We start from the raw sequence: 22,757 nt of genomic DNA, 5'->3' as shown, positions 1-22,757 counted from the left end.
CACTTCCCCTGTACATGACAATACTATACCAACAGCAGTGTAACTAGAACGAAGTGCTTTGGGTCATTGAGTCTTGGCACTGGAAGGAACTAGAGAAGCCAGCTTTATTCACTGGAAGCATCTCTACTCACGGGAATTTCTTGAAATGGATCCAATTCCTTTTTTATTTAACAACTCAATCCCCAGATTCTGTAAATGTTCCCCTATGCCACAATTTATACCCTGGATCTTCTATTATGCTATACCTTTAGCATCCACACTTCTAGTGTGGCAGGGTCCCTCCTACATTATGGCATGCATACAAATGGAGGTGCAGTATTGCACAGGGGACGTATCCAATTCTGAATAATTGGGCCACCGGCATCCTTCTCTGTGGATGCTCTCGGCTCATGCTGAGCACAAACAGAAATGTAAAGGAAAAAAATATTCCATTTTATCCTCTACTCTCTACGACTACCACATACAGCCAGTCACCAAATGTGTGTGGGTTTCCCCATACCAAACAATTCTTCAACACCGGCTGGGTATCCTTACAATTCAATTAAATTCTGTAGCTATCTACCTAATTTAGCACAGACCCCACAGGTTCAGGGCTCCATCCTACAAGTCTGTCCCACCCGTTTCAGACATCAGTCACAAGTCTAGATTGTTACCTGTGGTTCTGATAGACCCACTATAAAATAGGATTCTCACAACCCCACCTTGGGTTGGATGAATCTGCTAGAGCAGCTCCCAGAACTCAGAACAGTTTACTTACCAGATTACTGATTATTATAAAGGAATATAATTTAGGAATAGCCAAATGGAAGAGATGCATAGGGCAAGGTATGTGGGAAGGGGTGTGGAGCATCTATGGGCCCTCCAGGCACACCACCCTCTCAGCACATAGAGGTGTTCAGCAATCTGGAAACTCTCTGAACCTCATACAGTTGAGATTTTTAGGGAGGCTTCATCATGTAGTTATGCTTAATCATTAACTCAATCTCCAGCCCCTCTCCCCTTTCCAGAGGGTAGAGGGTAGAGCTGAAAGTTCTAAGTTGGTAATCGTGGCTTGGTCTTTCTGGTGACCAGCCTCCATCCTTAACTCTCCAGAGCTCTCCATCCCTATGGGAGTATCCTCAGGGGAGTAGAGACAGGAAATTCCAAGGTATTTAGGGGCTTTGTGTCAGGAACCAGGGTTAAAGACCAAATATTAGGACAAAAGATGCACCTGGTGCTCTTATCTCTTGGGAAACTGCAAGCGTTCTAAGAGCTCCATGCCAGGAATTGGAAACAGAGAACGACAGATAGATTTTCTAGTCTTTTGCAGCAAGTGAAACCCAAACTTTTATTCCATATGATCATTTACATGCACTCTTACCTGAGGACAGACTTTGCGTATATCTCCGTTGATTTCATTTTTTTTTTTTTTTTTTTTTTTTGGTTTTAGCTCATTTTCCTGCCAAGGCTTTTCAGCATTCCTCTAAGTAAACCTACATGTTTACTGAAGTGGTTTCAGTTATGGATTAAAAATGACGAAAAACAGGGCCCCACACCAATCCTCTCAGCCTCTCCGCCTCTAACACAGAATGTTGACATCAATTGTTCAGTCACCACCGTGTTAGCATAATCTGGTTTTAGTCAACGTGTTGCCAACCTTAGTGTCCATCACTTTTGTTTTTGTTTTCACAACGAATATATTTAATTCTTTGGCCTGCAGTTTTGCCAGGGATTGCCCACAAGCTTCTAGTTTTGTGGTTTTATTACCTACTTTTATCTCCTTTTAGAAAATGGGAATATTTGTCTCCTTTCGGTTGGTATTATCTTGCTTTCCATGAGCTATCATCAAAGATGACTCCTCAGGGTCCCCTGGTAACATCTGCATGCAACTTTAGCAACCTGGGCCTTTAGACTTGGATTGAAAGCAACTATGTATTGTCTTTCTAGATCTTTATTTTTCTTGGCATCCATCGTGCTCTAGTTCATTTATTAGGCTCTCAATATGTATCAGATTTTGTACTCAGTGCTGGGGTGCAGTTGTGCACACGGGATTTACAGTTCAATGGAGGAGCCAGAAATGCATAGGAAATTGTCACAGAGTATAACAGTCCCTTAACAGTGCTGTGGAAACCTATGGGGGAGAGGGAGGGGTAAATCTGTGCCTAGAGGTGGTGGCATCTCATTAGATCTGTGTTTTAGGAAGATGATGCTGGCCATAGTTGAGAAGTGGGTGTCTCAAACTGGAATGTTACACAGGAGTCGCTTGGGAATTAACAAAAATGCAGATTGTGAATCTGCTTCTAGCCAGCTCCCAGGTGAGGCTGATGCTGGTGGTCCATAGGTTACCCTCTAGGGAGCACGCCTTTATAAAGTGGATTAGAGAAAGAGAGAAAGAGCAGGTTGGAAGTCTGGTGGAGTTATCTGAGAGGCAAATGATGGTCGTGAATCTCAGGTACACTTGTTTCACTCTTTATAACCTGGAGACTGATCTCCTTTGTAAAGAACTTGACTACTAAATGGGTATTGAGTATTTTCCTTTCATCTGTCAATAACTGTACCGGCTAAATTAAGAAAAGAGGAAAGGAGCTCCACTCCAGTCTTAGTTCTTAGTAACTGGCCTCCCTTTAAGCCCAATAGAGTTCACAGTTGTTCCATCTATAAAATGGGAGATTAGTTGTTATGGGCTAAATTGAACCCTAAAATTCATATTTTGAAGTCCTAACCCCATGGGCCTCAGAATATGACCTTATTTGGAAATAAGGTGATTGCAGATATAGTTAGTTAAATTGAGGTCATACTAGAATAGGATGGACCCCCGAACCAACTGACTGGCGTTCTTATAGAAAGGGAAATTTGCTCATAGGCACAGATAGAGAGACTGCCATATGAATTTTAGAGTTATGCTGCCACGAGGCACAAAACTATCAGAAGAAGGGAGAGAGACCTACAAGCTCTCCTTCCTGGGCAGCTGCAGAGGGAGCACAGCTCTACCAACTCCTTGACTTCAGACATCTCACCTGCAGAACGGTGAGGCAATACATTTCTGTGTGGTCTAAGTCACCCCATGTGTGGAGCTTTGATACAGCAGCCCTAGCAAATTAATACCCTGACTGACACCATGAAGGTCACATTCAGGTCTGCCATCCTATTCCATCCTCTCCAAATATCCTACGGGAAGTACGAACTAAATGTGGTTAGATGGGAAGATTTCTTTTTTTCATCCATTATTCATTTGTGATTTTTCTTTTTGGAGACTTTTTCCTTTTTTTTTTTTTTTTTTTTTTTTGCTTTCACTTATGTTTCCTTTTTTTAAAAACTCAAAAAACTTTTTTTTTTTTTTTTCATTTAAACAAGTACTTAGAACACATCAAACAAGGCAACATTTATTCTTTCTTCTCATCTTCTGGGGTGGGGTCTGTTGGGCTCTTCCGCTGTTCCACTGTTGTTCTCTAAGCCAGTGCTACTCTCACGGGTCCCTTCCTCAGCCATACTGTTCACCCCCTCCTGCCTGCTCTCCTTGTCATCAGGAGTAGATGTGTCTTCTTCTTCACTATTCTGTTGTCTTTCTGGTGCTTCTTCAAGGTGTGTCTTCTCTGTCTCCACTGGGATGCTCTTGTTGGTTTTTTTTTTTTTTAAGATTTTTATTTATTTATTTGACAGAGAAAGAGAGAGATCACAAGTTGGCAGAGAGGCAGGCAGAGAGAGAGGGGGAAGCAGGCTCCCTGCTGGGCAGAGAGCCTGAAGTGGGGCTCGATCCCAGGACCCAGAAATCATGACCTGAGCGGAAGGCAGAGGCTTAACTCACTGAGCCACCCAGGCTTCCTCTTGTTGGTCTTTCTCCTCCTAGGTCTTACTCACAGCTTGCTCTCCCTCAGGAACCATGCTGACTGCATTCAGTTTGCTCTGTGGCCTCTTTCTCCCTTTCCTCCTTTATTTCACCAGCCCGTTCCTCTTCCTGTGCAATTTCAGCGACAATTTTTTCTATGTCCATTCCACTTCAAACCATACAACCATTTAAGTTCATCGTTAAATGAATTTGTGCTTTCCAGAAATGTCCTCTTTTTCTGGTGTCGCTCGTCCATTTAAAGAAGTTCAGCTTCTAGTTTTCACTGATGAACCATTAAATACTGAACCCATTGTTTAAGGACCTGCCTACTAGCTGTTGTGACAACTGACAGAACGTCTGGCTCTACCCTCTCACTACAGATTTCACTGATGAGGTGGTGGTTTCTCTGGAAACGAGTGGTAGCCGTATGCTTCAGTGAAAAGTCATCATCATAGCCATCTGGATCTTCGGCAGGCTGGATGCTCATGTAAGGTTCTCTTTTCCTCACGCAAGAGTCTCTGTTGACTTTCTTCCTCTAAAGCAGCTCCTGTATGACTTTTTGCATTTACGTAAGCAACGTATGCACGGAGATTATGATAGCCCTTCATAGATTCATTGTACTCTATCTTTTCTGCTTCATCTTCACTTAAATATTCTTTTTCTTCATCAGTGAGATCTCGTCACATGCCACCAATAATCTTGCCAATTTCCCACAACTTTAGATCAGGGTTGGAAGATTTTACTTGATCCCAGACCTTTCTGCTATACCTTATGTAGGCCATCAGTGGCTCATCTGGTAGTTTGTGGGGGTTTGGAATCATAATACCAGAAGATGCCATGACCTGACTGTTGATGCCCAGGTTCCCTCCCAGCCTCTAGTTGTTGCAGGCAAGATGGCCATATGGATTATATCCCACAAACTCTGGTGTGCTGGGCATTTGTGTTGTAGGAGCTGGGGTGGGAGGTGAGGCATAAAATGGTCTTATTGACATTTTGAAAGATTATGTTCTCAGTTCCTTAAGAATGAGTTTGAGACACCACAGGCAGAAAAAGCCTCACTAATCTTTCATACATAGATATTTTACTAATGGACTCAACAGATTCAACCCATAGAAAAAGCCTTTTTGAGGCTCAGGCTGAAAGCTACAGAGATAGCCCAACTAAAATGGTTCCGAGACAGATTTTGGGACACACATGACATGATAGTGGTGGGTCTGTTCTTACCTCAGCAATAAGAACCCTTTTGAGAATCATTTGTTTTTGAACCATACAGAACTATTTATCAAAGCATGTCAGGGGTCCTATGTAGTTCCAGCAATAGCAACATCAAGCCCAGAGAAAACAGAAACAAAGCAACCTATCTTGATATTTTTTAAAACTTTTTTTTTTTACCATTATCACAGAAGAAATAGAACTATGCCTTTTATTTCACAATTTATGTATCTAATCTAATGTACTCTCTTATTTCTTAGATTGTGAAATTTAAAGCATAGAAAAAATAAAAGGCACTTTTTTTATAAGACAGAGGGAATTTTTCCTTCCATATTTAAAAGGACAAGGATCCTTCCCCAGCAAACTCTTTAGGAACATTAGATTCTGATACTCTTGGAAAAAAAAAAAGGGGGGGGAATTTGGAACAAATAGGCTAAACAAAGAACCCTGGATGGGAATGGAATTAGTCTAGTAGCAATGTCAGCTTCTGGATGGGAGGAGAGCTGAGCAGAGCATCCACACAGATCCTAGTACGTTCCTCACGAACCATGGGCCTTTGGTGGAAGATCTTATTATTATAATTATGATTATTATAAGGTTATATCACAGCATCTTCGTTTTCTCATCTACAGCACAGAGGAAGACTGCATCCCAGACACAGAATATAAAAGGGATGGCAAGCATTCCATAGAATGAGATTTGATTTTTTTAATTAAATATCTCACATCCCTGGAAAGATATGCTTCAATCATAATAATAGAATCACGAATTGAGCATGTTGCATATACTACTGGGCACTGAAAAGGGGTTTTGCATACTTTTTCTCATTTGGTCTTCACAACAACCCTACTGGGTATATGGGTTTTAGCCTTACTTGAGAGATGGTAGGATCTGAGGCCAGAGAGATTAATTGTCTCAATGTCAAAAGGCCAGGAAGGCACAGAACCAGAATTAAAGTCCACATCTCTCAGCTCTATAGATATCTCAGATGCAGGACTCATGGGCTGCAAAACTCACTTCCTGTGTCAGGACAGACATTACTAATTCATTACAGCACTCACTTTGGAATTTCTCTAGTCTGACAACAGTGATGGTGGAGAGTTAAACCAACTTCCCCTGCTAAGCTTGTGCTCCCCAGCAGTGTTCTGGATGGCCTCATCTTCAGAGATTCTGATTTAGTAGGTCTTGGGTTGGACCCTAACTCCTTGTTCTTAAAGGATTTTCTCGATGTTTCTGATGACAGCCAGGTTTGATATCCACTACTCTCTGCACCTATGTTCTGTGAGGCCAGATTTTTTCTGCTTGTCTATTTGTTTGGTCTGTGGGTTTCTGAAATAAAGGCAAAAGCTATGGAAATAATCTCAGGTGGGAAAAGCTATTGACTGCTGCTACTAATGGAACGGCTACTACATGAAAGATAGGTCTGGTGCCTTCCTTTTCTTTTGTAAACCACCAAAATGCTGGAAGAGAGACCTAGTCATACTCTTCTGTGCCAAATATCTGGAGAATTTTAGAGATACCTGAGTGTGCTCCCTCAAATATGACTGTGATGAGCCTGAAGGGAAGAAAGACCATTTAGCTATGCTCTGAGAAGCCCTCACTTGGAGGAGTATAGAATCTTAAGTGAAAGTCTTATAATTTATGATTCATTATTAATCCCACTCCTTTAATCCATAAAAATTGACTAACACTATTTCCTCCTCCCCCCTCCAAATTCCTACTATAGGAGATTACAAACGTGATGAGAAGCTGCAGCAATACCCCATTAATAGTTATAAATGTCTCAATGTTCATATTCCTCATCAATTTGAGAAAACTGCCTAAGTAATTAAAGAGTAAGGGGAATTAAAAAGATGAAAAATATCAGGAAAACAGGGCTCATGGAAGTTATCAACACTATTTTATTTCTACTGTTACTTCTTAATGACTTAATTTCCCATGGACAACATTTTAAAAATGTAAATTTCTAGATTAAGAAAAAAAGACCCAGACTTCATTATCTTCCCAGTGAAGCAGATATTTGTCAAACAGTAAACTTACATATTTGGCTTCTCCAGAAGGCACCGAAAGTATTTACTTCCAATGATTTTCACCACATTTTTTTATCCTTAAAAATAAATAGTTGGGGTCTCATGCATTGCTTCTGATCCAGGGGAGTCTCCCAAATGGAGACTTCTTCTCAAAGCCCTTTCAAATCCTTGGGTTGGAAAATAAGTAAATCTTTCTTCCTCTTGATTTTCCATTAGTTGGTTTAGCATCCTTGTCAGTATTAACAAAAACAATAGCAGGACCAAATGCTTTACCTATGTTATCTCACTTGACATTCTTAATAAAGGCATAATAAGATATTCTTAACTACTATTATCATTCTTGATTTACAGTTGAGGGAACAGGCATAATGTAGTTATGTCTCTTACTCAATAGCATAGAATCAGCAATGAGCAGAATTGGGAATCCCACTCAAGAGATCTGCAAAACAGGTCTACTGAGTCATTTGGAGACACTACCTTCCTGACGCCAGATAGGATTCTCATGAAGTCAGAGAGGAAACCAGGGCTTTATTGGGTTATATGAAGATCTTATATTCAGCTCTCACTGCTCAGTCTCCCTGCTTACAAAACTGGGATAATTCCAGTTCTCATTTCTGGGATTTAGGGTGAATCCAATAAGATTGCATCTGAAGGAGTGCTGTGCATAGGAAAGAGGGATTTTTGTTGTTATTGTTGCTGTGTGTTTCTGCAATAATCTGGTGAATCTGAAGTTGAGATCCTGTACTAGATAAATACTATGTGCTTATACAGGTCTAAGGCCAAGGACAACTTAAAAGTTCTATAAACCTGGCCCCAGGCTGATCACTCTCTTTCAGAGACTTTCCCAGACTGAAAGCTCTTCAGAGATCATTCTAATCCAAATGCTTTACAGATTGGTAAGCAAAGACCCAGAGAGGTGTATCATTTGACCAAACTCACACAGCAAGTATGACTAGACCCATTTCTAGTGCCCAGGTCTGAGGTAGACCAGCGCTTTTCCCTGGACTCCAGCTTCACTTAGTATGTGGTCTACAGGAAAGAAAGCCATGCTCTGAGTGGGTAGCCCTCTCCAGCGGGACCTGCAGCCTCTTTGAAGTTGTCTGGAAACTTTAGGAACCACAATTTCTGACAGTGTGGTACCCTCTCTGCCCAGCAGTTGCGCGTCAGTCCTGAGCCCTTTCCTGAGATAGAACAGGGGGCTTGGCATTACTGCTGAGGCAAGCGTTTCCCCACCCAGGCAGCTCAGGGGTACTCTTGGGGATCGAGAACTGCGGTGGCCTGCGGGGAACAGGACAGGCGATAGGAGCTCCGGAGTCAGGTGGATCACTGCACCGGCTCCTTCAGCTGCTCCCTCCCAGGTTGCTAAGGATGCAGAGGCTGTTGCTAGGCGGGGACCAAGTTTCCATCCAGCTGTGCGTGGCTCAGGCCTCCCTGCCGCTGGCGCTTGAGTGCTCCAGCAGAGAGGCAAAGAGTATCTGCGTTATCAAATCTGTGCTTTGGAGCTTCTCCAAGACCTGTGAGCATCTTTCTTGAAGCTCATCCCACTCACCTGTGTAGTCACACTAGTCTTGCTCTTTCCCTGAAGCTTGATTTTCCCTTGGTGAGATTGGCGGATAATTGGAATCTTGCACTTGTCCTTTCAAATCCAGACCCTTCCACTGTATGGCTTTGGATAAATCCGTTCTTTTCTCTGAGGTTCAATTTCCTTATCTGTAAAATGAGGAAAAGTAGATCCCACAGTGGAGCCAGACAACTATTCTTACCTTATACATTAACAATTACTAGTAACATAATTTGATTTATATTTTATTTATTTTTAAAAGATATTTATTTATTTATTTATTTATAGAGAGAATGAAAGAGAGGCAGAGGCTGAGGAAGCAGCAGGCTCCCTGTCAGCAGAGAACCCAATGTGGAACTCCATCCCAGGACCCTAGGATCATGATCTGAGCGGAAGGCAGACACTTAACCAACTGATCCACTCTGGGGCCCCTGTATTTTAAAGATTTAAAAAAAAATAGAGCTTGGGGTGTTGACTAATTACCCAAGACCACACCAAGGCAAAGGACAGAACCTAGATTTGAATATATATATATTCCTATATCTCCCGAATTTCTAGAAAATTTTTGTTATGTTTAAAGACTTCAACAAACATGGGTAAAGACACTTTAAATTGACTCTAAAATGTTCCTACTATTTCCAGCAGCAGCCCAGCATCTGTACTACCTGCCTCCTGCCCTCTGGCTCTGTTGTGTTTTGCGGTTCTGTATCATCTGTTGGCACATGCAGCATGGTGATACATTCAACTTCCCTCTAGGGGTCTCTCTCAGGGAGCAAGACACACAGGCACATTCTGTGATATACAAAGTACCTCAGAGTAGAGGAAGGGGGGCAGCTTCCTATTTCTTCTTCCAGCCCAGGTTTACCTTGATCTCAGATTAGTCCTCCAAGGCACAATTCTGAGAAGCCGCCTCAAGCTCAATGTCTCAAAGGACTCCCACCAGTCACAGAGGTTGTCTATGGTTTCAAAGTGTTCTTTGCCTTATCCTCAGGCTAGATTTCTAGTTTGATCTCCCAGTACTTCTCCCAGGCTTGCTATGCTCTGTCCCACCCAGTCTACCAACTGGTTTGAATCTGCTTCTTATTTTTCTGTTTTTGTGCCTTTTTCATTCTGTTCTCTCTCTGTAGGACCCTTCTGTTTACTCACTATGACAGCCTGCCATCCATTCTGTAAGTTACCTCTCAAATGGTCAAGAGTATGTACCTGGGAGTCAGATACCTTGGGTTCAAATCCTAGCTGTCCTAGTTCAAAGTGATCTTAGGCAAAACTTTGTGCCTTAGGTTCCTCTTCTATAAAATGAGTATGACTTTTTATGAAGATTAGTTGAGTTATATAAGTAAGCCACTTAGAACAATGGCTGACACATAGTGGGCAATATAAATGTTTGCTATCATCATTATTACAATTATCTGTCCAGAAGCCAAGTCAGACCCCAGAAGCTGCAAATGGTTTCTCCATTCTCTGTATAATATGGTTTCTCTCTTTATAAAACCTGTCTTTCTTTGCCTGATGGTATGACTATTTGTTTGCATTGGTTGCCATAACTTCCTGGACTATGCTTCTGGTACTTTGAATAATGATCCCTCAGACATCCATGTCCTAATCCTTAAAACCTGTTAATATTATCTTCTGTGGCAAAAGGGACTTTGCAGATGTGACTAAGTTAAGAATCTTGAGATGAGATTTTCCTGGATTATCCAGGTGGGTCTTAAATATGATTGCAGGTGTCCTTAGAAGAGGGAGGCAGAGGGATATTTGACTACAGAAGAGGAAGTAGGACATGTGACTATGGAAGCAAGAGGTTAGAATGATTTAAAGAAGGGGTTTGGGCCAAGGAATGCAGGTGGCCTTCAGAAGCTAGACAAGGAAAAAAAAAATTCTCCTCTGGGGCTCCAGAAGGAGCCAGACCCTGCTAATTCATTGACTTCAGTCCAGTGAGACTGATTATGGGCATCCAGCGTCCAAAACTCTGAGAGAATAAAGTTGTATTATCACAAACCGCCAAGTTTGTGATAACTGATTATAGCACCCATAGGAAACAACTGCAATGTTATTGAAGGACCCACTTCTTCAAAGAACTGACCACAAGTCTGTGACTTAAGTAGGCCAAACAGAGTTCTTATTGATGACCAATGTACAGTTGTTGGATGAAAAAGAGGCCTATCTGTTGGGGTCACTAAAGTGTGAGGATAAGGTATTGAGGCTGTGGGAAGATATTTATATCAATACATCGATTTCTTTTCAGCAGATAAGGAGGAAGCCAGATCAGAGTTGAAAAATGGAGCCAGTGTGGGAAAAGGATGAGAGCAAAGAGCCTGGATCCAGCTATGCCTGAAGCTAGAAAGATTCTAGAATTCCCAAACACAGAAGTGAAAAATTTCCGTCTAAGATATTTTGAGGTGAGATTTGTTAATCTTTACCTGAAGAGCCCTTGTGAATGCAGAGATTTTCAGATTTCAGGTTGCTAAGGTTCATATGTGGGGTGCAGTGAGTCAATGCCATTCTAAGTTTCATTGTTAATTCTGTGATGAAGCTTGAAGAAGTAAATGGCTTTTGATCAGATCAGATATTTTACTAAAGACTCTCCTTTAACCTTATCTTGACTTACAGATTTTATAAATGCCAACTCGAAACACAGTGACCTAGAGGGAGACTTTTCATTGTAGCTCTTCTGTCAGTTTGAAGGTATTCATTTGAAATGTGATATATTTTTCAGACCGGAGGGAACCTCTGCTTTGCTGCTTCCTAGCCAAATGACCTTGAATAAGCAATTTCACTCTTATCTTTGAGGTGGAGACAAACAATAATTACCCTGAAGATTGCTATCAGGATTGGAGATAATATTCTTAGAGCCCTTGACATGTAATAAGCTTTCATAAATTGCATTCTTGTTCATAACAATAGCAGCTAACATTTCGTGAATATTTATTATGTGCTAGACATTGTGCTAAAACCTTTTCATTTGATATCTTCTTTGATCTTCACAACAATCTTATGAAATAAGGATTTAATATCCCCATTTTAGAGATGAGGAATTTGAGGTTTAGAGAATATAACTTGCTCAGAGAGAATGTAGCTAGGAAGACTAAGAGCTGCAAAAAAATTCAGGTATGTCTGATTCTAGAAGTATCTTTATCGTCACTACTCTATACCTCCTCTGTGGAAGTTTGCCATTTTTATTGTTGTTACTACTATTATTATTAATGTTAATGTTTTCATTAGCGCTGTTTTAAGGTTCTAGTTCCCTTTGAGAATGCAGATTTTCTGACAGAATTCAGAAGGAGGAGTGGCCTCTTCTTATCTGGGATTTTCTACTTCACACTCTGGTTTATGAAATGACACAACCAGGAAACATCTCTCTAGTGGTTTATATTAAACAAGGCAAAACAAAAAGCTATGTAATAAATGTCTCTAGAAGATTAAATGCTGTGGTTAAAACTTTCCTTGAATTCAACAGCTTTAGATTACAAGTCACCAGAGAAATATTCCAGAGAAATGTCTTCCAAAAGAGTCGGCTCCCTCTTTCCCCAAAGAAAGATGAATAGCTGTAATAAGGAAACCAAAGAATGCTCCCTCTTAAAACTTCATGATTTTACATTTACCATCAAATAGAGTAAGGAAAAGGAGAAAAAATACTTGTCTCCAATGTTTTGTTTTTGCCCATGTAAGTCAAAGTAGAGTGAATTTATAAGCAGGAAGCAATAAAACTCTGCTTTTGCAGGGCGCCTGGGTGGCTCAGTTGGTTATGGGGTCGATTCTTGATTTCGGCTCCGTCATAATCTCCGGATCCTGAGATTGAGGCCCCAGGACGGGCTTCGTGCTCAGCGCAGTAAGCTTGAGATTCTTTCTCCCTCTGCTCTGCACATCCCCCAACTCTAAAATAAATACAATCTTTCAAAAAGATTAAAAAATAAAACACTGCTTTTTTGAACAGTTTAATCATCGATCTATAAAAATGAAGGATTTTGCATTGAGGTCCCTGTTCAAAAATAGAAGGGACAGATACTGACATTAACTTGAGCTGTAGTGCAAAGAATTTGGGGCATCATACTTTTTCCTCCTAAGAAACATACAGGACCCAAGCCAATGATTGTCATGACTAATGGAGGACTTCGGGTAAAAAGAGTAACAGCAGGCTGATTTCAGAATGGAGTGCAAACATGGCCAAGTTTCTTTTCCTTTTTAAAACCCCTCCCATAGATATGGAGAAACTATCATGTGATCATATCACATACTGATTAGATAGGCCAGTTTTGGGCCCTACATTAATTTGCTAGGTTCGCCATAATGAAATACGATAAACTGGGGGATGAAACAACAGAAATTTATTATTTTACAATTCTGGGGGCTGAAAGTCCAAAAAGGTGTCAGTGGGGTTGGTGCCTTCTGACGGAGGTGTGGGAGAATCTGTTCCATGCTTGTGTCTTCTTGCTTTTGGTGGTTTACGGACAATATTTTGCATTCCTTGGCTGGTAAACTTAAGCCTCTATGTTTGCCCACGTAGTGCTCTCCCCATGTGCACACCTGAACCCACTCTACTCCAGGATAATGTCACTAATTGCCTGTGCAATCATCCTGGTTCCATATAAGTTCCCTTTTTTTTTTTTTAAGATTTTATTTATTTATTTGACAGCGATCACAAATAGGCAAAGAAGCAGGCAGGTGGTGGGGAGCAGGACCCTGGGACCCTGGGACCATGATGAGCCGAAGGCAGAGGCTTTAACCCACTGAGCCACCCAGGCTCCCCATAAGCTCCCATTTTAATATACTGGGGGTTAGGATTTTAATTTGAAGGGGATAGAGTTTGCTATCAACTGAATGTGGCCCCCCCAAATATTCATATGTATTCCTAATCCCCAATGTGATAGCATCTGAGATGGGGCCTTTAGCAGATAATTAGGTTTAAGTGAGGTCATAAGGGCAGGCCCTCATGATGGAAGTAGTTCCCTTGAAAGGATAAGGAAGCGAAGGGATACGTACTCCCTTTCTCTGGGCCCTGCGAAGGTACTCTTGGAACTGAATTGGCTGGCTCCTTGATGTTGGACTTTCCAGACTTCAGAACTGTGAGAAATGAGTGGTGGTTATTTGCGTTATTTAGTCTGTGGTATTTTTGTTACAGCACTAAGATGCAATTCAACCCTAATTGCTTGGGCTCCATACCTGGCTCTGCCCTTAGTATGGTGTTACTTCCAGAATTCCGTACCTTTATTTCTTTGTGGATAATACCAAGACCTACTATAATGGAAGATCAAAAGGAATTAACAAACGTTTAGAACAGTGTTTGGTATCTGGTAAGAATTTGTTGTTGTTAGCCTTACTTCCTTAATATAATATGCACACCTTTTATTCTGGCCCCCTTGATTTGGTTCTTGCCCATTTCTCCACGCTTATCTCTGCCCTCTCTCTCTGTCTCTCATCACCTAACCGAAGCGTCCCCACATTACCTGCAATTCCTTAAAACTTCCATAAATTTTATCTTTTACGTCTTTGCAGAGGTGGTTGTGTTTGCTTGAAATATCTTCCACCTGGCCCGTTTCTAACTTTGAAGGTAAGGTCAAATGTTACCAGCTCTGTGAAGCTATCTATTCTCAATATCCCCAGGCAGGTAAGTGTGCTCTCTTCAGTAAACCAGCAGTCTTACCGCCCACTACTCTTCACTATAATTACTGGTTCGAGATCTTTCTCCCCTGCTGAGTTGCCCTTTTGATGGTGAGTGCAATGTCTTATTCGTTACGTGGCCAGTTCTAAGCACAGTACTGATACCTAGTACGTGATCATAAACACATGTTGGATAATTTGTAATAGTATAATAATGACAATGTTAAGTAACCACAATTTAACAAAAGATGGCATCTTCTGTTTATTTAAGGTGCCAGTCACTGAGGGAGGCACTCATTTAATTTCAATAATGATCCTATAAGGGGTATATTATTTTATTTGTTCTGCTGATGTGGAATCTGGTCTCAAGTGCTGGATTATACAGGAGTATTGGTGGCCAGTGGCAGAAACTCCACTAAAGCAAATTTTAGCAAAAGGTGTTTTTGTCATGAAACCCAAGTGCAGAAATGAATAGCCCTCTGACACAATCAGGGACATGGAGGAAAATTCTCCTTTTCTAACTGTTTTTTTCTACTTCTCTCTGTGCATCAGTATTGTTTATTCTTTTTTTCCACTATACACTGCTGTTTTCTGATCCCAAGGCCACTGGAAGAAAAGTCACCCATAACAAGTCATGAGTTTACATCGTTTCCATTCAAGAGACCAATACAGCCAGTATCCAGAAGGTTACAAAACATAGGAATCTGGTAGAGATTAAACAGAAAGGAGGTTGAATAACTTGCCTAAGACTTAAAGCAAATAAATGGCAGAGCAGTGGTGAAAATTCGTATCTGTGTGACTCTAAAGCATTACATCTTCTCTTGGAACATGCGCTTTTAACCTTTATAGTATAATACAAGAGGCCTGGAAAAATGTGGTTGGATTAAAAGTTCTAGAGAATGACCACAGAGAAATTTGAGACCACAGAAAGACCCTTTTGGCCACTTCTGCCCCAGATTGTTAGGAACCTTACTTGCTTTTAGCTTTGAACATCTCTAAATCATAGAATCTCAAGGTTGAAAGGATCCTCACAAGGCACCTTGTCTAATCATTCCTCCACCCAGCCAGATGGAGCATGGATACTCTTTGTAACATGTTTGCCTAGTGATTCTGAAGCCCTCAGAGAAGCTGTGGTAGAAGAATTCAGAACATTGACTCTGAAGCCAGAAGGCTTGGGTCCAAATCTCAACCTTGTCATAGACTATTGTGTGTCTTTGGAGTGTGGGTTTAGCATTCATGCCTAGCATCTTAATCTGTGAAAGGATGATAACAATTACATCATTCTGTTTTTCAAAGCAGTATTTATTGTACACTTATTATATGCAGGCCCTCTTTTTTTTTTTAAATTTTTTATTTCTTTTCAGCGTAACAGTATTCATTGTTTTTGCACCACACCCAGTGCTCCATACAATCCTTGCCCTCTCTAATACCCACCACCTGGTTTCCCCAACCTCCCACCCCCCACCCCTTCAAAACCCTCAGATTGTTTTTCAGAGTCCATAGTCTCTCATGGTTCACCTCCCCTTCCAATTTCCCCCAACTCCCTTCTCCTCTCCATCTCCCCATGTCCTCCATGTTATTTGTTATGCTCCACAAATAAGTGAAACCATATGATAATTGACTCTCTGCTTGACTTATTTCACTCAGCATAATCTCTTTCAGTCCCATCCATGTTGCTACAAAAGTTGGGTATTCATCCTTTCTGATGGAGGCATAATACTCCATAGTGTATATGGACCACATCTTCCTTATCCATTCATCCGTTGAAGGGCATCTTGGTTCTTTCCACAGTTTGGTGACCGTGGCCATTGCTGCTATAAACATTGGGGTACAGATGGCCCTTCTTTTCACTACATCTGTATCTTTGGGGTAAATACCCAATAGTTGCAGGCCCTCTTTTTATTGTTTTATTTTTACCAGCACATTTATCATCACAATAATTCTATGAGGCTGGGAGTATTGTTTTCAATTAAGGAAACTGAGGTAGAGGAGACTTAATTACCTTAATTACCTTAATTACCTTGTACCAGGTCAATTAGTGGCAAGGCTGGGATTTAAGCCCATGCAGTCTGCCTACAAAGCTTATGCATCATCCACCATTCTATAATACCTGCCTGATGTATGGAGAAGAACAAGTGATAAAACAAACCTAAAACTGGTCCTCACACACTTTATATTCTCAATATCAGTGCTGTTGCCACCCTCTTCCAAGTTCCAGTCTACTTAATGCCAACCACCAAGCCTGATGCCATAAACTCCTCCATTCTGAAATTCTTGTGGGAAACTCCATTTCCTAATATGGCTTCATGCCCTGGAAGAAGAATTTGTGTAGTTGTAGGACTTTTCAATGCCCAGTACCCCCACCAGCTACTAAGCATGGCTTGATTAAGACAATGCTGCATTTTTGTAGGGGAGGTAAGAAAGTAGTTGAGAAAAGAAATGTTTCTTGATAGTGCCCTAAAAAGGCCTCTATTGATTTTATGGTAAAATTTATTATATTCGTAGCATGGATATATCCATATCTATTAAATATTTACTGGGCTTAATTTTAAGGCCCCAGGTCAAGTTGCTGAGGATACAATGATGAATCAGATTTGAATGATCCTCTCAAAATTACCAATAGGAGAGTTAAAGCTTATTCATTAATAATCATAATCCATGACTAGGTAGATTAATATTATCAAAATGCCTATACTGCCCAAAGCAATCTACAGATTTAATAACAATCTCTATCAAAACTCCATGAATAGAACAAAATAGAACAAACAATACTAAAATTTGTAATTTGTAAAATTTGTAAGGAACCACAAAAGCCTCCAAATAGATAAAGCAGTTTTGAGAAAGAAAAACAAAGCTGGAAGCATTGTGCTTCCTAATTTCAAAGTATCTTACAAAACTATAGTAATAAAAACTGTGTGATATTGGCATAAAAACTGACCCATAGATTAATGGAACAGAACAGAAAGTCAGAAATAAACCCATGGTAAATTAATTTGTGACAAAGGAGCCAAGAATGTACAATGGGGAAAAGACCAGTCTCTTTGATAAGTAATGTTGAAAAACCTGGACAGCCACATGCAAAAGAATGAAACAAGACCACTGTCTTATGCCATGCACAAAAATCAACTCAAAGTGTTTAAAGATTTGAATATGAGAACTGAGACCATAAAAATCCTAGAAGAAAAAAATTGGCAGTAATCTCCTTCTTATTGGTCTTGGCAATATTTTTTTTGGATCTGACCTCAAAAGCAAGAGCAACAAAGCAAAAATGAACAAGTGGGACCATATCAAACCAGAAAGCTCTGCATGGCAAAAGAAACCATGAACAAAATGAAAAGGCAACCTACTGAATGGAAATATTTGCAAATCGTATATTTGATATGAGAGTCACATCCAAAATACACAAATAACTCATAAAAGCTCAATAGCAACCCCACCCCAATAATCCAATTAAAAAGAAGTGGTGGGGGGTTGGGAGGTTGGGGTACCAGGTGGTGGGTATTATAGAGGGCACGGATTGCATGGAGCACTGGGTATGGTGAAAAAAATAATGAATACTGTTTTTCTGAAAATAAATAAATCAATTTAATTGAAAAAAATGGGCAGGGTTTCTGAAAAGACCTTTTTTTTTTTTCCCCAAAAAAAGATACACAGATGACTACGTATGTGAACAGGTATTTCACTGCGCTCATCATCAGGGGCATGCAAATCAAAACCACAGTGTGGCATCTCCTCATACCTGTCAGAATGGCTAGCATCAAAAAAGAGAAGAAATACCAAGTGTTGGCAGGGATGTAGAGAAAAGAGAATCCTCATGCACTGTTAGTGGGAATGCAAATTAGTGCAGCCACTATGCATGTATGTATGTTCCTCAAAACATTTAAATAAAAAAAATTTTAAAAAAACCATTAAAATAGAGCTACCATATGATCCATCAGTTCCACTACTGGATATTTATCCAAAGAAATGAACATGCTAGCTCAAAAGATAATACACTCTCATGTTCATTATAGCATTCTTTACAGTAGTCAAGACATGGAAACAACCTAAGTGTCCACTGATGGATAAATGGATAAAGAAACTATTATATATTTATAAAATGAAATATTATTCAACCATAAAAAGGGAATTTTTTTTTAAAGATTTGATTTACTTATTTGACAGACAGAGAGAGAGAACACAAGTAAGCAGAGAGGCAGGCAGAGAGAGAGGGGGAAGCAGGCTCCTTGCTGAGCAGAGAGCCCGACGTGGGGCTCGATCCCAGGACCCTGAGATCATGACCTGAGCTGAAGGCAGAGGCCTAACCCACTGAGCCACCCAGGCACCCACAACTATAAAAAGGGAAATCTTGCCATTCGCAATGACATGACTGGATCTTGAGGGCATTATCTAAGTGAAATAAGTCAGAGGGAAAGACAAATATGGTATGATTTCTCTTACCTGTGGAATCTGATAAACAAAAGGCAAAACTCATAGGTACAGAAAATTAGTGGTTTCCAGAGGTATGGGGTGGGGGATGGGTAAAAATGGGTGAAGGGGTTCAAAAGGTACAAGCGTTCAGTTATAAAATAAGTGAGTCATGGGGATGTAATGTACAGCATAGTGACTATAGTTAATAATAATGGATTATGTATTTGAAAGTTACTAAGAGACTAGATCTTTTTAAAAAGATCTTATTTATTTTAGAGTGAGATAGAGAGATCATCAACATGAGGGGAGGAGGAGAGAGAGAAGCAAGCTCTTCACTGAGCAGGGAGCTCTGTGTGGGACTCGATCCCGAGACCCTGGGATCATGACCTGAGCTGAAGACACATGCTTAACTGACTGAGCTACCCAGGAGCCCACTAGCCCTTAAGAGTTCTCATCACAAAAAGGAAATTTTTTAGCTGTGTGTTGATGGATATTAACACACAGGGGAAAAGGGGAGAGACAATATTCTAAGCGGGGGGAGTGGTAATAAAAAAAAGAAAAAAAAATTGTACGATGTGGTCAAGGGATTGTGTTTAGTTCCATTCAGGCAATGGTGGAAAATAAAATTTGGATAGTAGGTTGGGCCCAGATTGTTGAAGACACTGAGTATTAGATTAAAATGCATATATTATTTTTGATTTGGACAGAGAGATATGGATTCTACTTTAGAATATGAATGAAGTGACCTCACCCAGAGTGTTGCTCATGAGAGTCCAAGTTATGCTGTGGTTAGAGACCATGCCTAAAGCTCTGTGGCTTAAGAAAAGAAAAGTTTATTTTTATTCATGCACATTCTGCTCTAGATTTAGGCAGTTCTCAAGGACAATTACCTCTATGTGTTGGTTCAGCAATCTGGTCTCTGTGGACCCCATGGCACCTCATTTCAACACATACTTGTGTGATGACTGTGGCAAAAAGGAAGAAAGTTGTGGAAGGTTACCCATCTGGAACTAAGTGCTTTGTTCTAGAAATCACATATGCACTGCTTCTGCTTAAGCCCATTAGGCAGATGAGTACCATGGCCTACATCATAAAAAAGGGGACAGGGAAGTATGGTCTCTGTATGCCTGAGAAGAGAGAAGTGGCTACTGATGAGCCCTAGTAATGTCTACCACATTCACACTTACAGAAAAAAATTACTATGATTCAGAACAAGATCGTATTTACAAACAAAATTAAGATATGTAAGATTTCTAATATACTATTAACAGAAAATTTTCCATCTGTTGCATTTACCACTTTCAAATGCAGGAAATGTTGTTTACGGTTTATCCACCCACAGCACATAATGAAAGAAAGACATCTACTTATTTCCGTCATCTGCCTGTTATTATCTCTAGAGTAGCATGAATTGGTATACATTGCATGCGATGTAGGCTCTGCCAAGACACAGCTGATACCTCCTTTGGCTTCAGCTGCAAGCTGCAGTCTAACCAGTATAGACCAGAGCTTCCAGAGGAACACCCCCTCACCAGAGCATGATGAGAGAGAAACCCATGTTTAAAGAACTAAGGGCACCAACTTGATGAGTAGCCACACAGTGGCCTACATGTGATATTAACATGTTACATGGTCTCAAAGATATTATTTTTACACAGTGTGGAATATAGAACTGGTAGGATTTGATTAAAAGTGTCTGAGCTTTGGAGTCAGACATAAGTTAGAAGCCTAGCTCTGTTTCTTCTTCTGTGTCAGTTTCTTCATTTTAAAAATGGCATTGCTGGGGCACCCAGGTGGCTCAGTAGGTTAAGCATCCACTTCTTGATCTCAGTGTGGTGAGTTCAAGCTCTACGTCGAAATAGCATTGCTAACATTAGAGCTGTCAAAGATGTTTTAATTATCATAGCTAAAATGGTGAACCAGGTGTATGTCAGGTGTTTTACATGTGATACTCTAGTGTACCTGTCCATCCATCTATCAGTCAACCGTCTATCATTAACATGTATAAGGACATTGATTCAGTTCCTGTGTAGCCAGAGGGAGTGTTTCACATTGAGATTTAGAAGTATCCAATGAACTGAACCTGAGGTGTTGGGTTTGCATGAAGGAGAAAAATGACTTGGTTTTATGTGACTATGTAGGACTGAGCCTGAAATAGGAGAGACCTTATGGTTTTTATCTGAAATTTAGGTATCCCACCCATGTAGCCCACATCTGCACATAACTAGAAGCAAATGATCAAAGAGATAGTGTAGTGAGACTCCAAGGGACAGAGACACAAGCAGCATCTGTTTGGTAAGCAGATGACAAAGTGTGACACAAAAGAAAAAAGAGAGGATGTTTCTCTCCACTTTGGTATGAACACTAACAATTAGAAGGCAGGTCTGCTAGAGTCTCTTGGGGGTGTGATGCTTTCAGTGCACTGGACCATAGCATCTTTGGCCAGTAATTAACCTTCTCCTGGAGGACACCCTCATCTCTGACAGGGGCAAGATGCTATGCTCAACTGGCTTTCTTACCAGATACCAAATTCTGAAGGGAAAAAAGAAAACAACAGTAAAGTGTAGGTGTGTTGGTGAGAAGGCTTTAATTACCCACTAGGATCTTCTGAAATTTATGGGAAGCTGTGTCTTTATTATCAGATCTGTAGATGCTAATCTGAGGTCTGACATGAAGGGGCTCAGAAAATCCTTTATCAAAGAAAGAAAGAAGGAATGAAGAGTTTTCTCAATCCTGGTGGGATGGTATTGGCATTCTTGTGCAAGACGGTCTGGAATATTGCAGGACATTTAGCCACTTTAACCCCTGAACCCTTGATTCTTCCATTCCGTATAACAATCAAAACATAGTCATTCATCCATTTATCTCTTTTTTAAAAAAGATTTATTAATTTACTTGAGAGAGAGAGCACAAGTGGGAGGGGAGGAGCAGAGGGAGAGGGAGAAGCAGACTCCCTGCTGAGCAGGGAGCCCGACTTGGGGCTTGAGACTCAAGATCGTGACCTGAGCGGAAGTCAGATAATTAGCTGACTGAGCCACCCAGGCTCCCTACGGCCTTCATCCATTTCAAATTCTCATTGTGGGGATGCTGTTCTTGGATTAAAAATCATTGATCTACTGGGACTCAACATTTCTGCACAGCCTTAGAATCAATATTCTTGTGGGAACTCATTGAGTCTCCGTAGAACAGGACCTTTCTTCTTTCTGTATGCTCAGTACATTGGGACTGAGATTTTTCTCTTGCTTCCTTTGCTTTGTACTTCTGGAATCTCCTAGGAAAGAACTCTACTTGCCATCCCAGTGTGCTGGTCCAGGGCAATGAGTCTGCCAAGTTCAGCCTAGTAATCTGAGGAACTGATCCTGGCTGCTAACTTCTCAGACCAGAAGCTTCTTGTGCTGCATTCGAACTTGTAGAGATTTTGAAAAGAGGAGTCAGATAGGAGTCAGAATATCAGCTTTGTTAATGGTCCAGTAGATATTAAAGATCACGGCTTTTTGGCAAAAGTAGATTTGGGATATTTTCTCTATCCTAGGCCATTATCTATCCTAGAACCTTATAGATTTTGGCTGGAATAGTGTATGTGTGCATGGGAAAAGCAAGGTAGAACAGGAGAGAAAGATGCCTGTCGGAATCATTTCTTTCTCCTATACTTGGAAACATCTGCCTCCTGAAACTCCAACGGCAGAAGTGCTAGTTCTAATATACAACATTAGGTGGCAGTAAAACAGAAATGTCTGCAAAGAAAGCAGAAATCCCTTCAGAATTATAATAAGTTTTATAGACCAAGACAACTGCAGTTGTAAAACATTATGGTGTATCAATTGGCATATTTGCTGATCAAATCTTTACAAGGTTCGAATAGGCTTATAAATCCTGGGTTTTCTAGTTTGGCCTATTCATGCTTCATGCTTCTGTTTAAGACATTTAGGGAGGCAGGAAATCCAACAAATGGTTGAAATACCAAAGCAATATGCCACTGACAATTTGTTTTCCTGTGATTGAGGGAAAATATATATGCCTCGATTAGAAGCACTACCCAAACAAGCAGAATCTGCTACATTCAAAGATGAGCTCATTTCTCATGCAAAGCACAGGCCGGGCTGGAGAGAACCAACAGCTAAATCGTTTTGCTACTTGATTT

The 22,757-nt window shown here is 40.6% G+C and overlaps 1 pseudogene; it reads right to left on the bottom strand.

Moving 5' to 3' along the window:
* Positions 1-3,362: 3,362 nt before the first annotated feature.
* On the bottom strand, positions 3,363-4,797 carry LOC116568260 (annotated as a pseudogene).
* Between the last annotated feature and the right edge of the window lie 17,960 nt (positions 4,798-22,757).

This window comes from Mustela erminea, chromosome 10 (assembly GCF_009829155.1).
Source record: "Mustela erminea isolate mMusErm1 chromosome 10, mMusErm1.Pri, whole genome shotgun sequence".
In the NCBI taxonomy this organism is placed as follows: Eukaryota; Metazoa; Chordata; class Mammalia; order Carnivora; family Mustelidae; genus Mustela; species Mustela erminea.
This window is presented reverse-complemented; position numbering and strand designations above follow the sequence as displayed.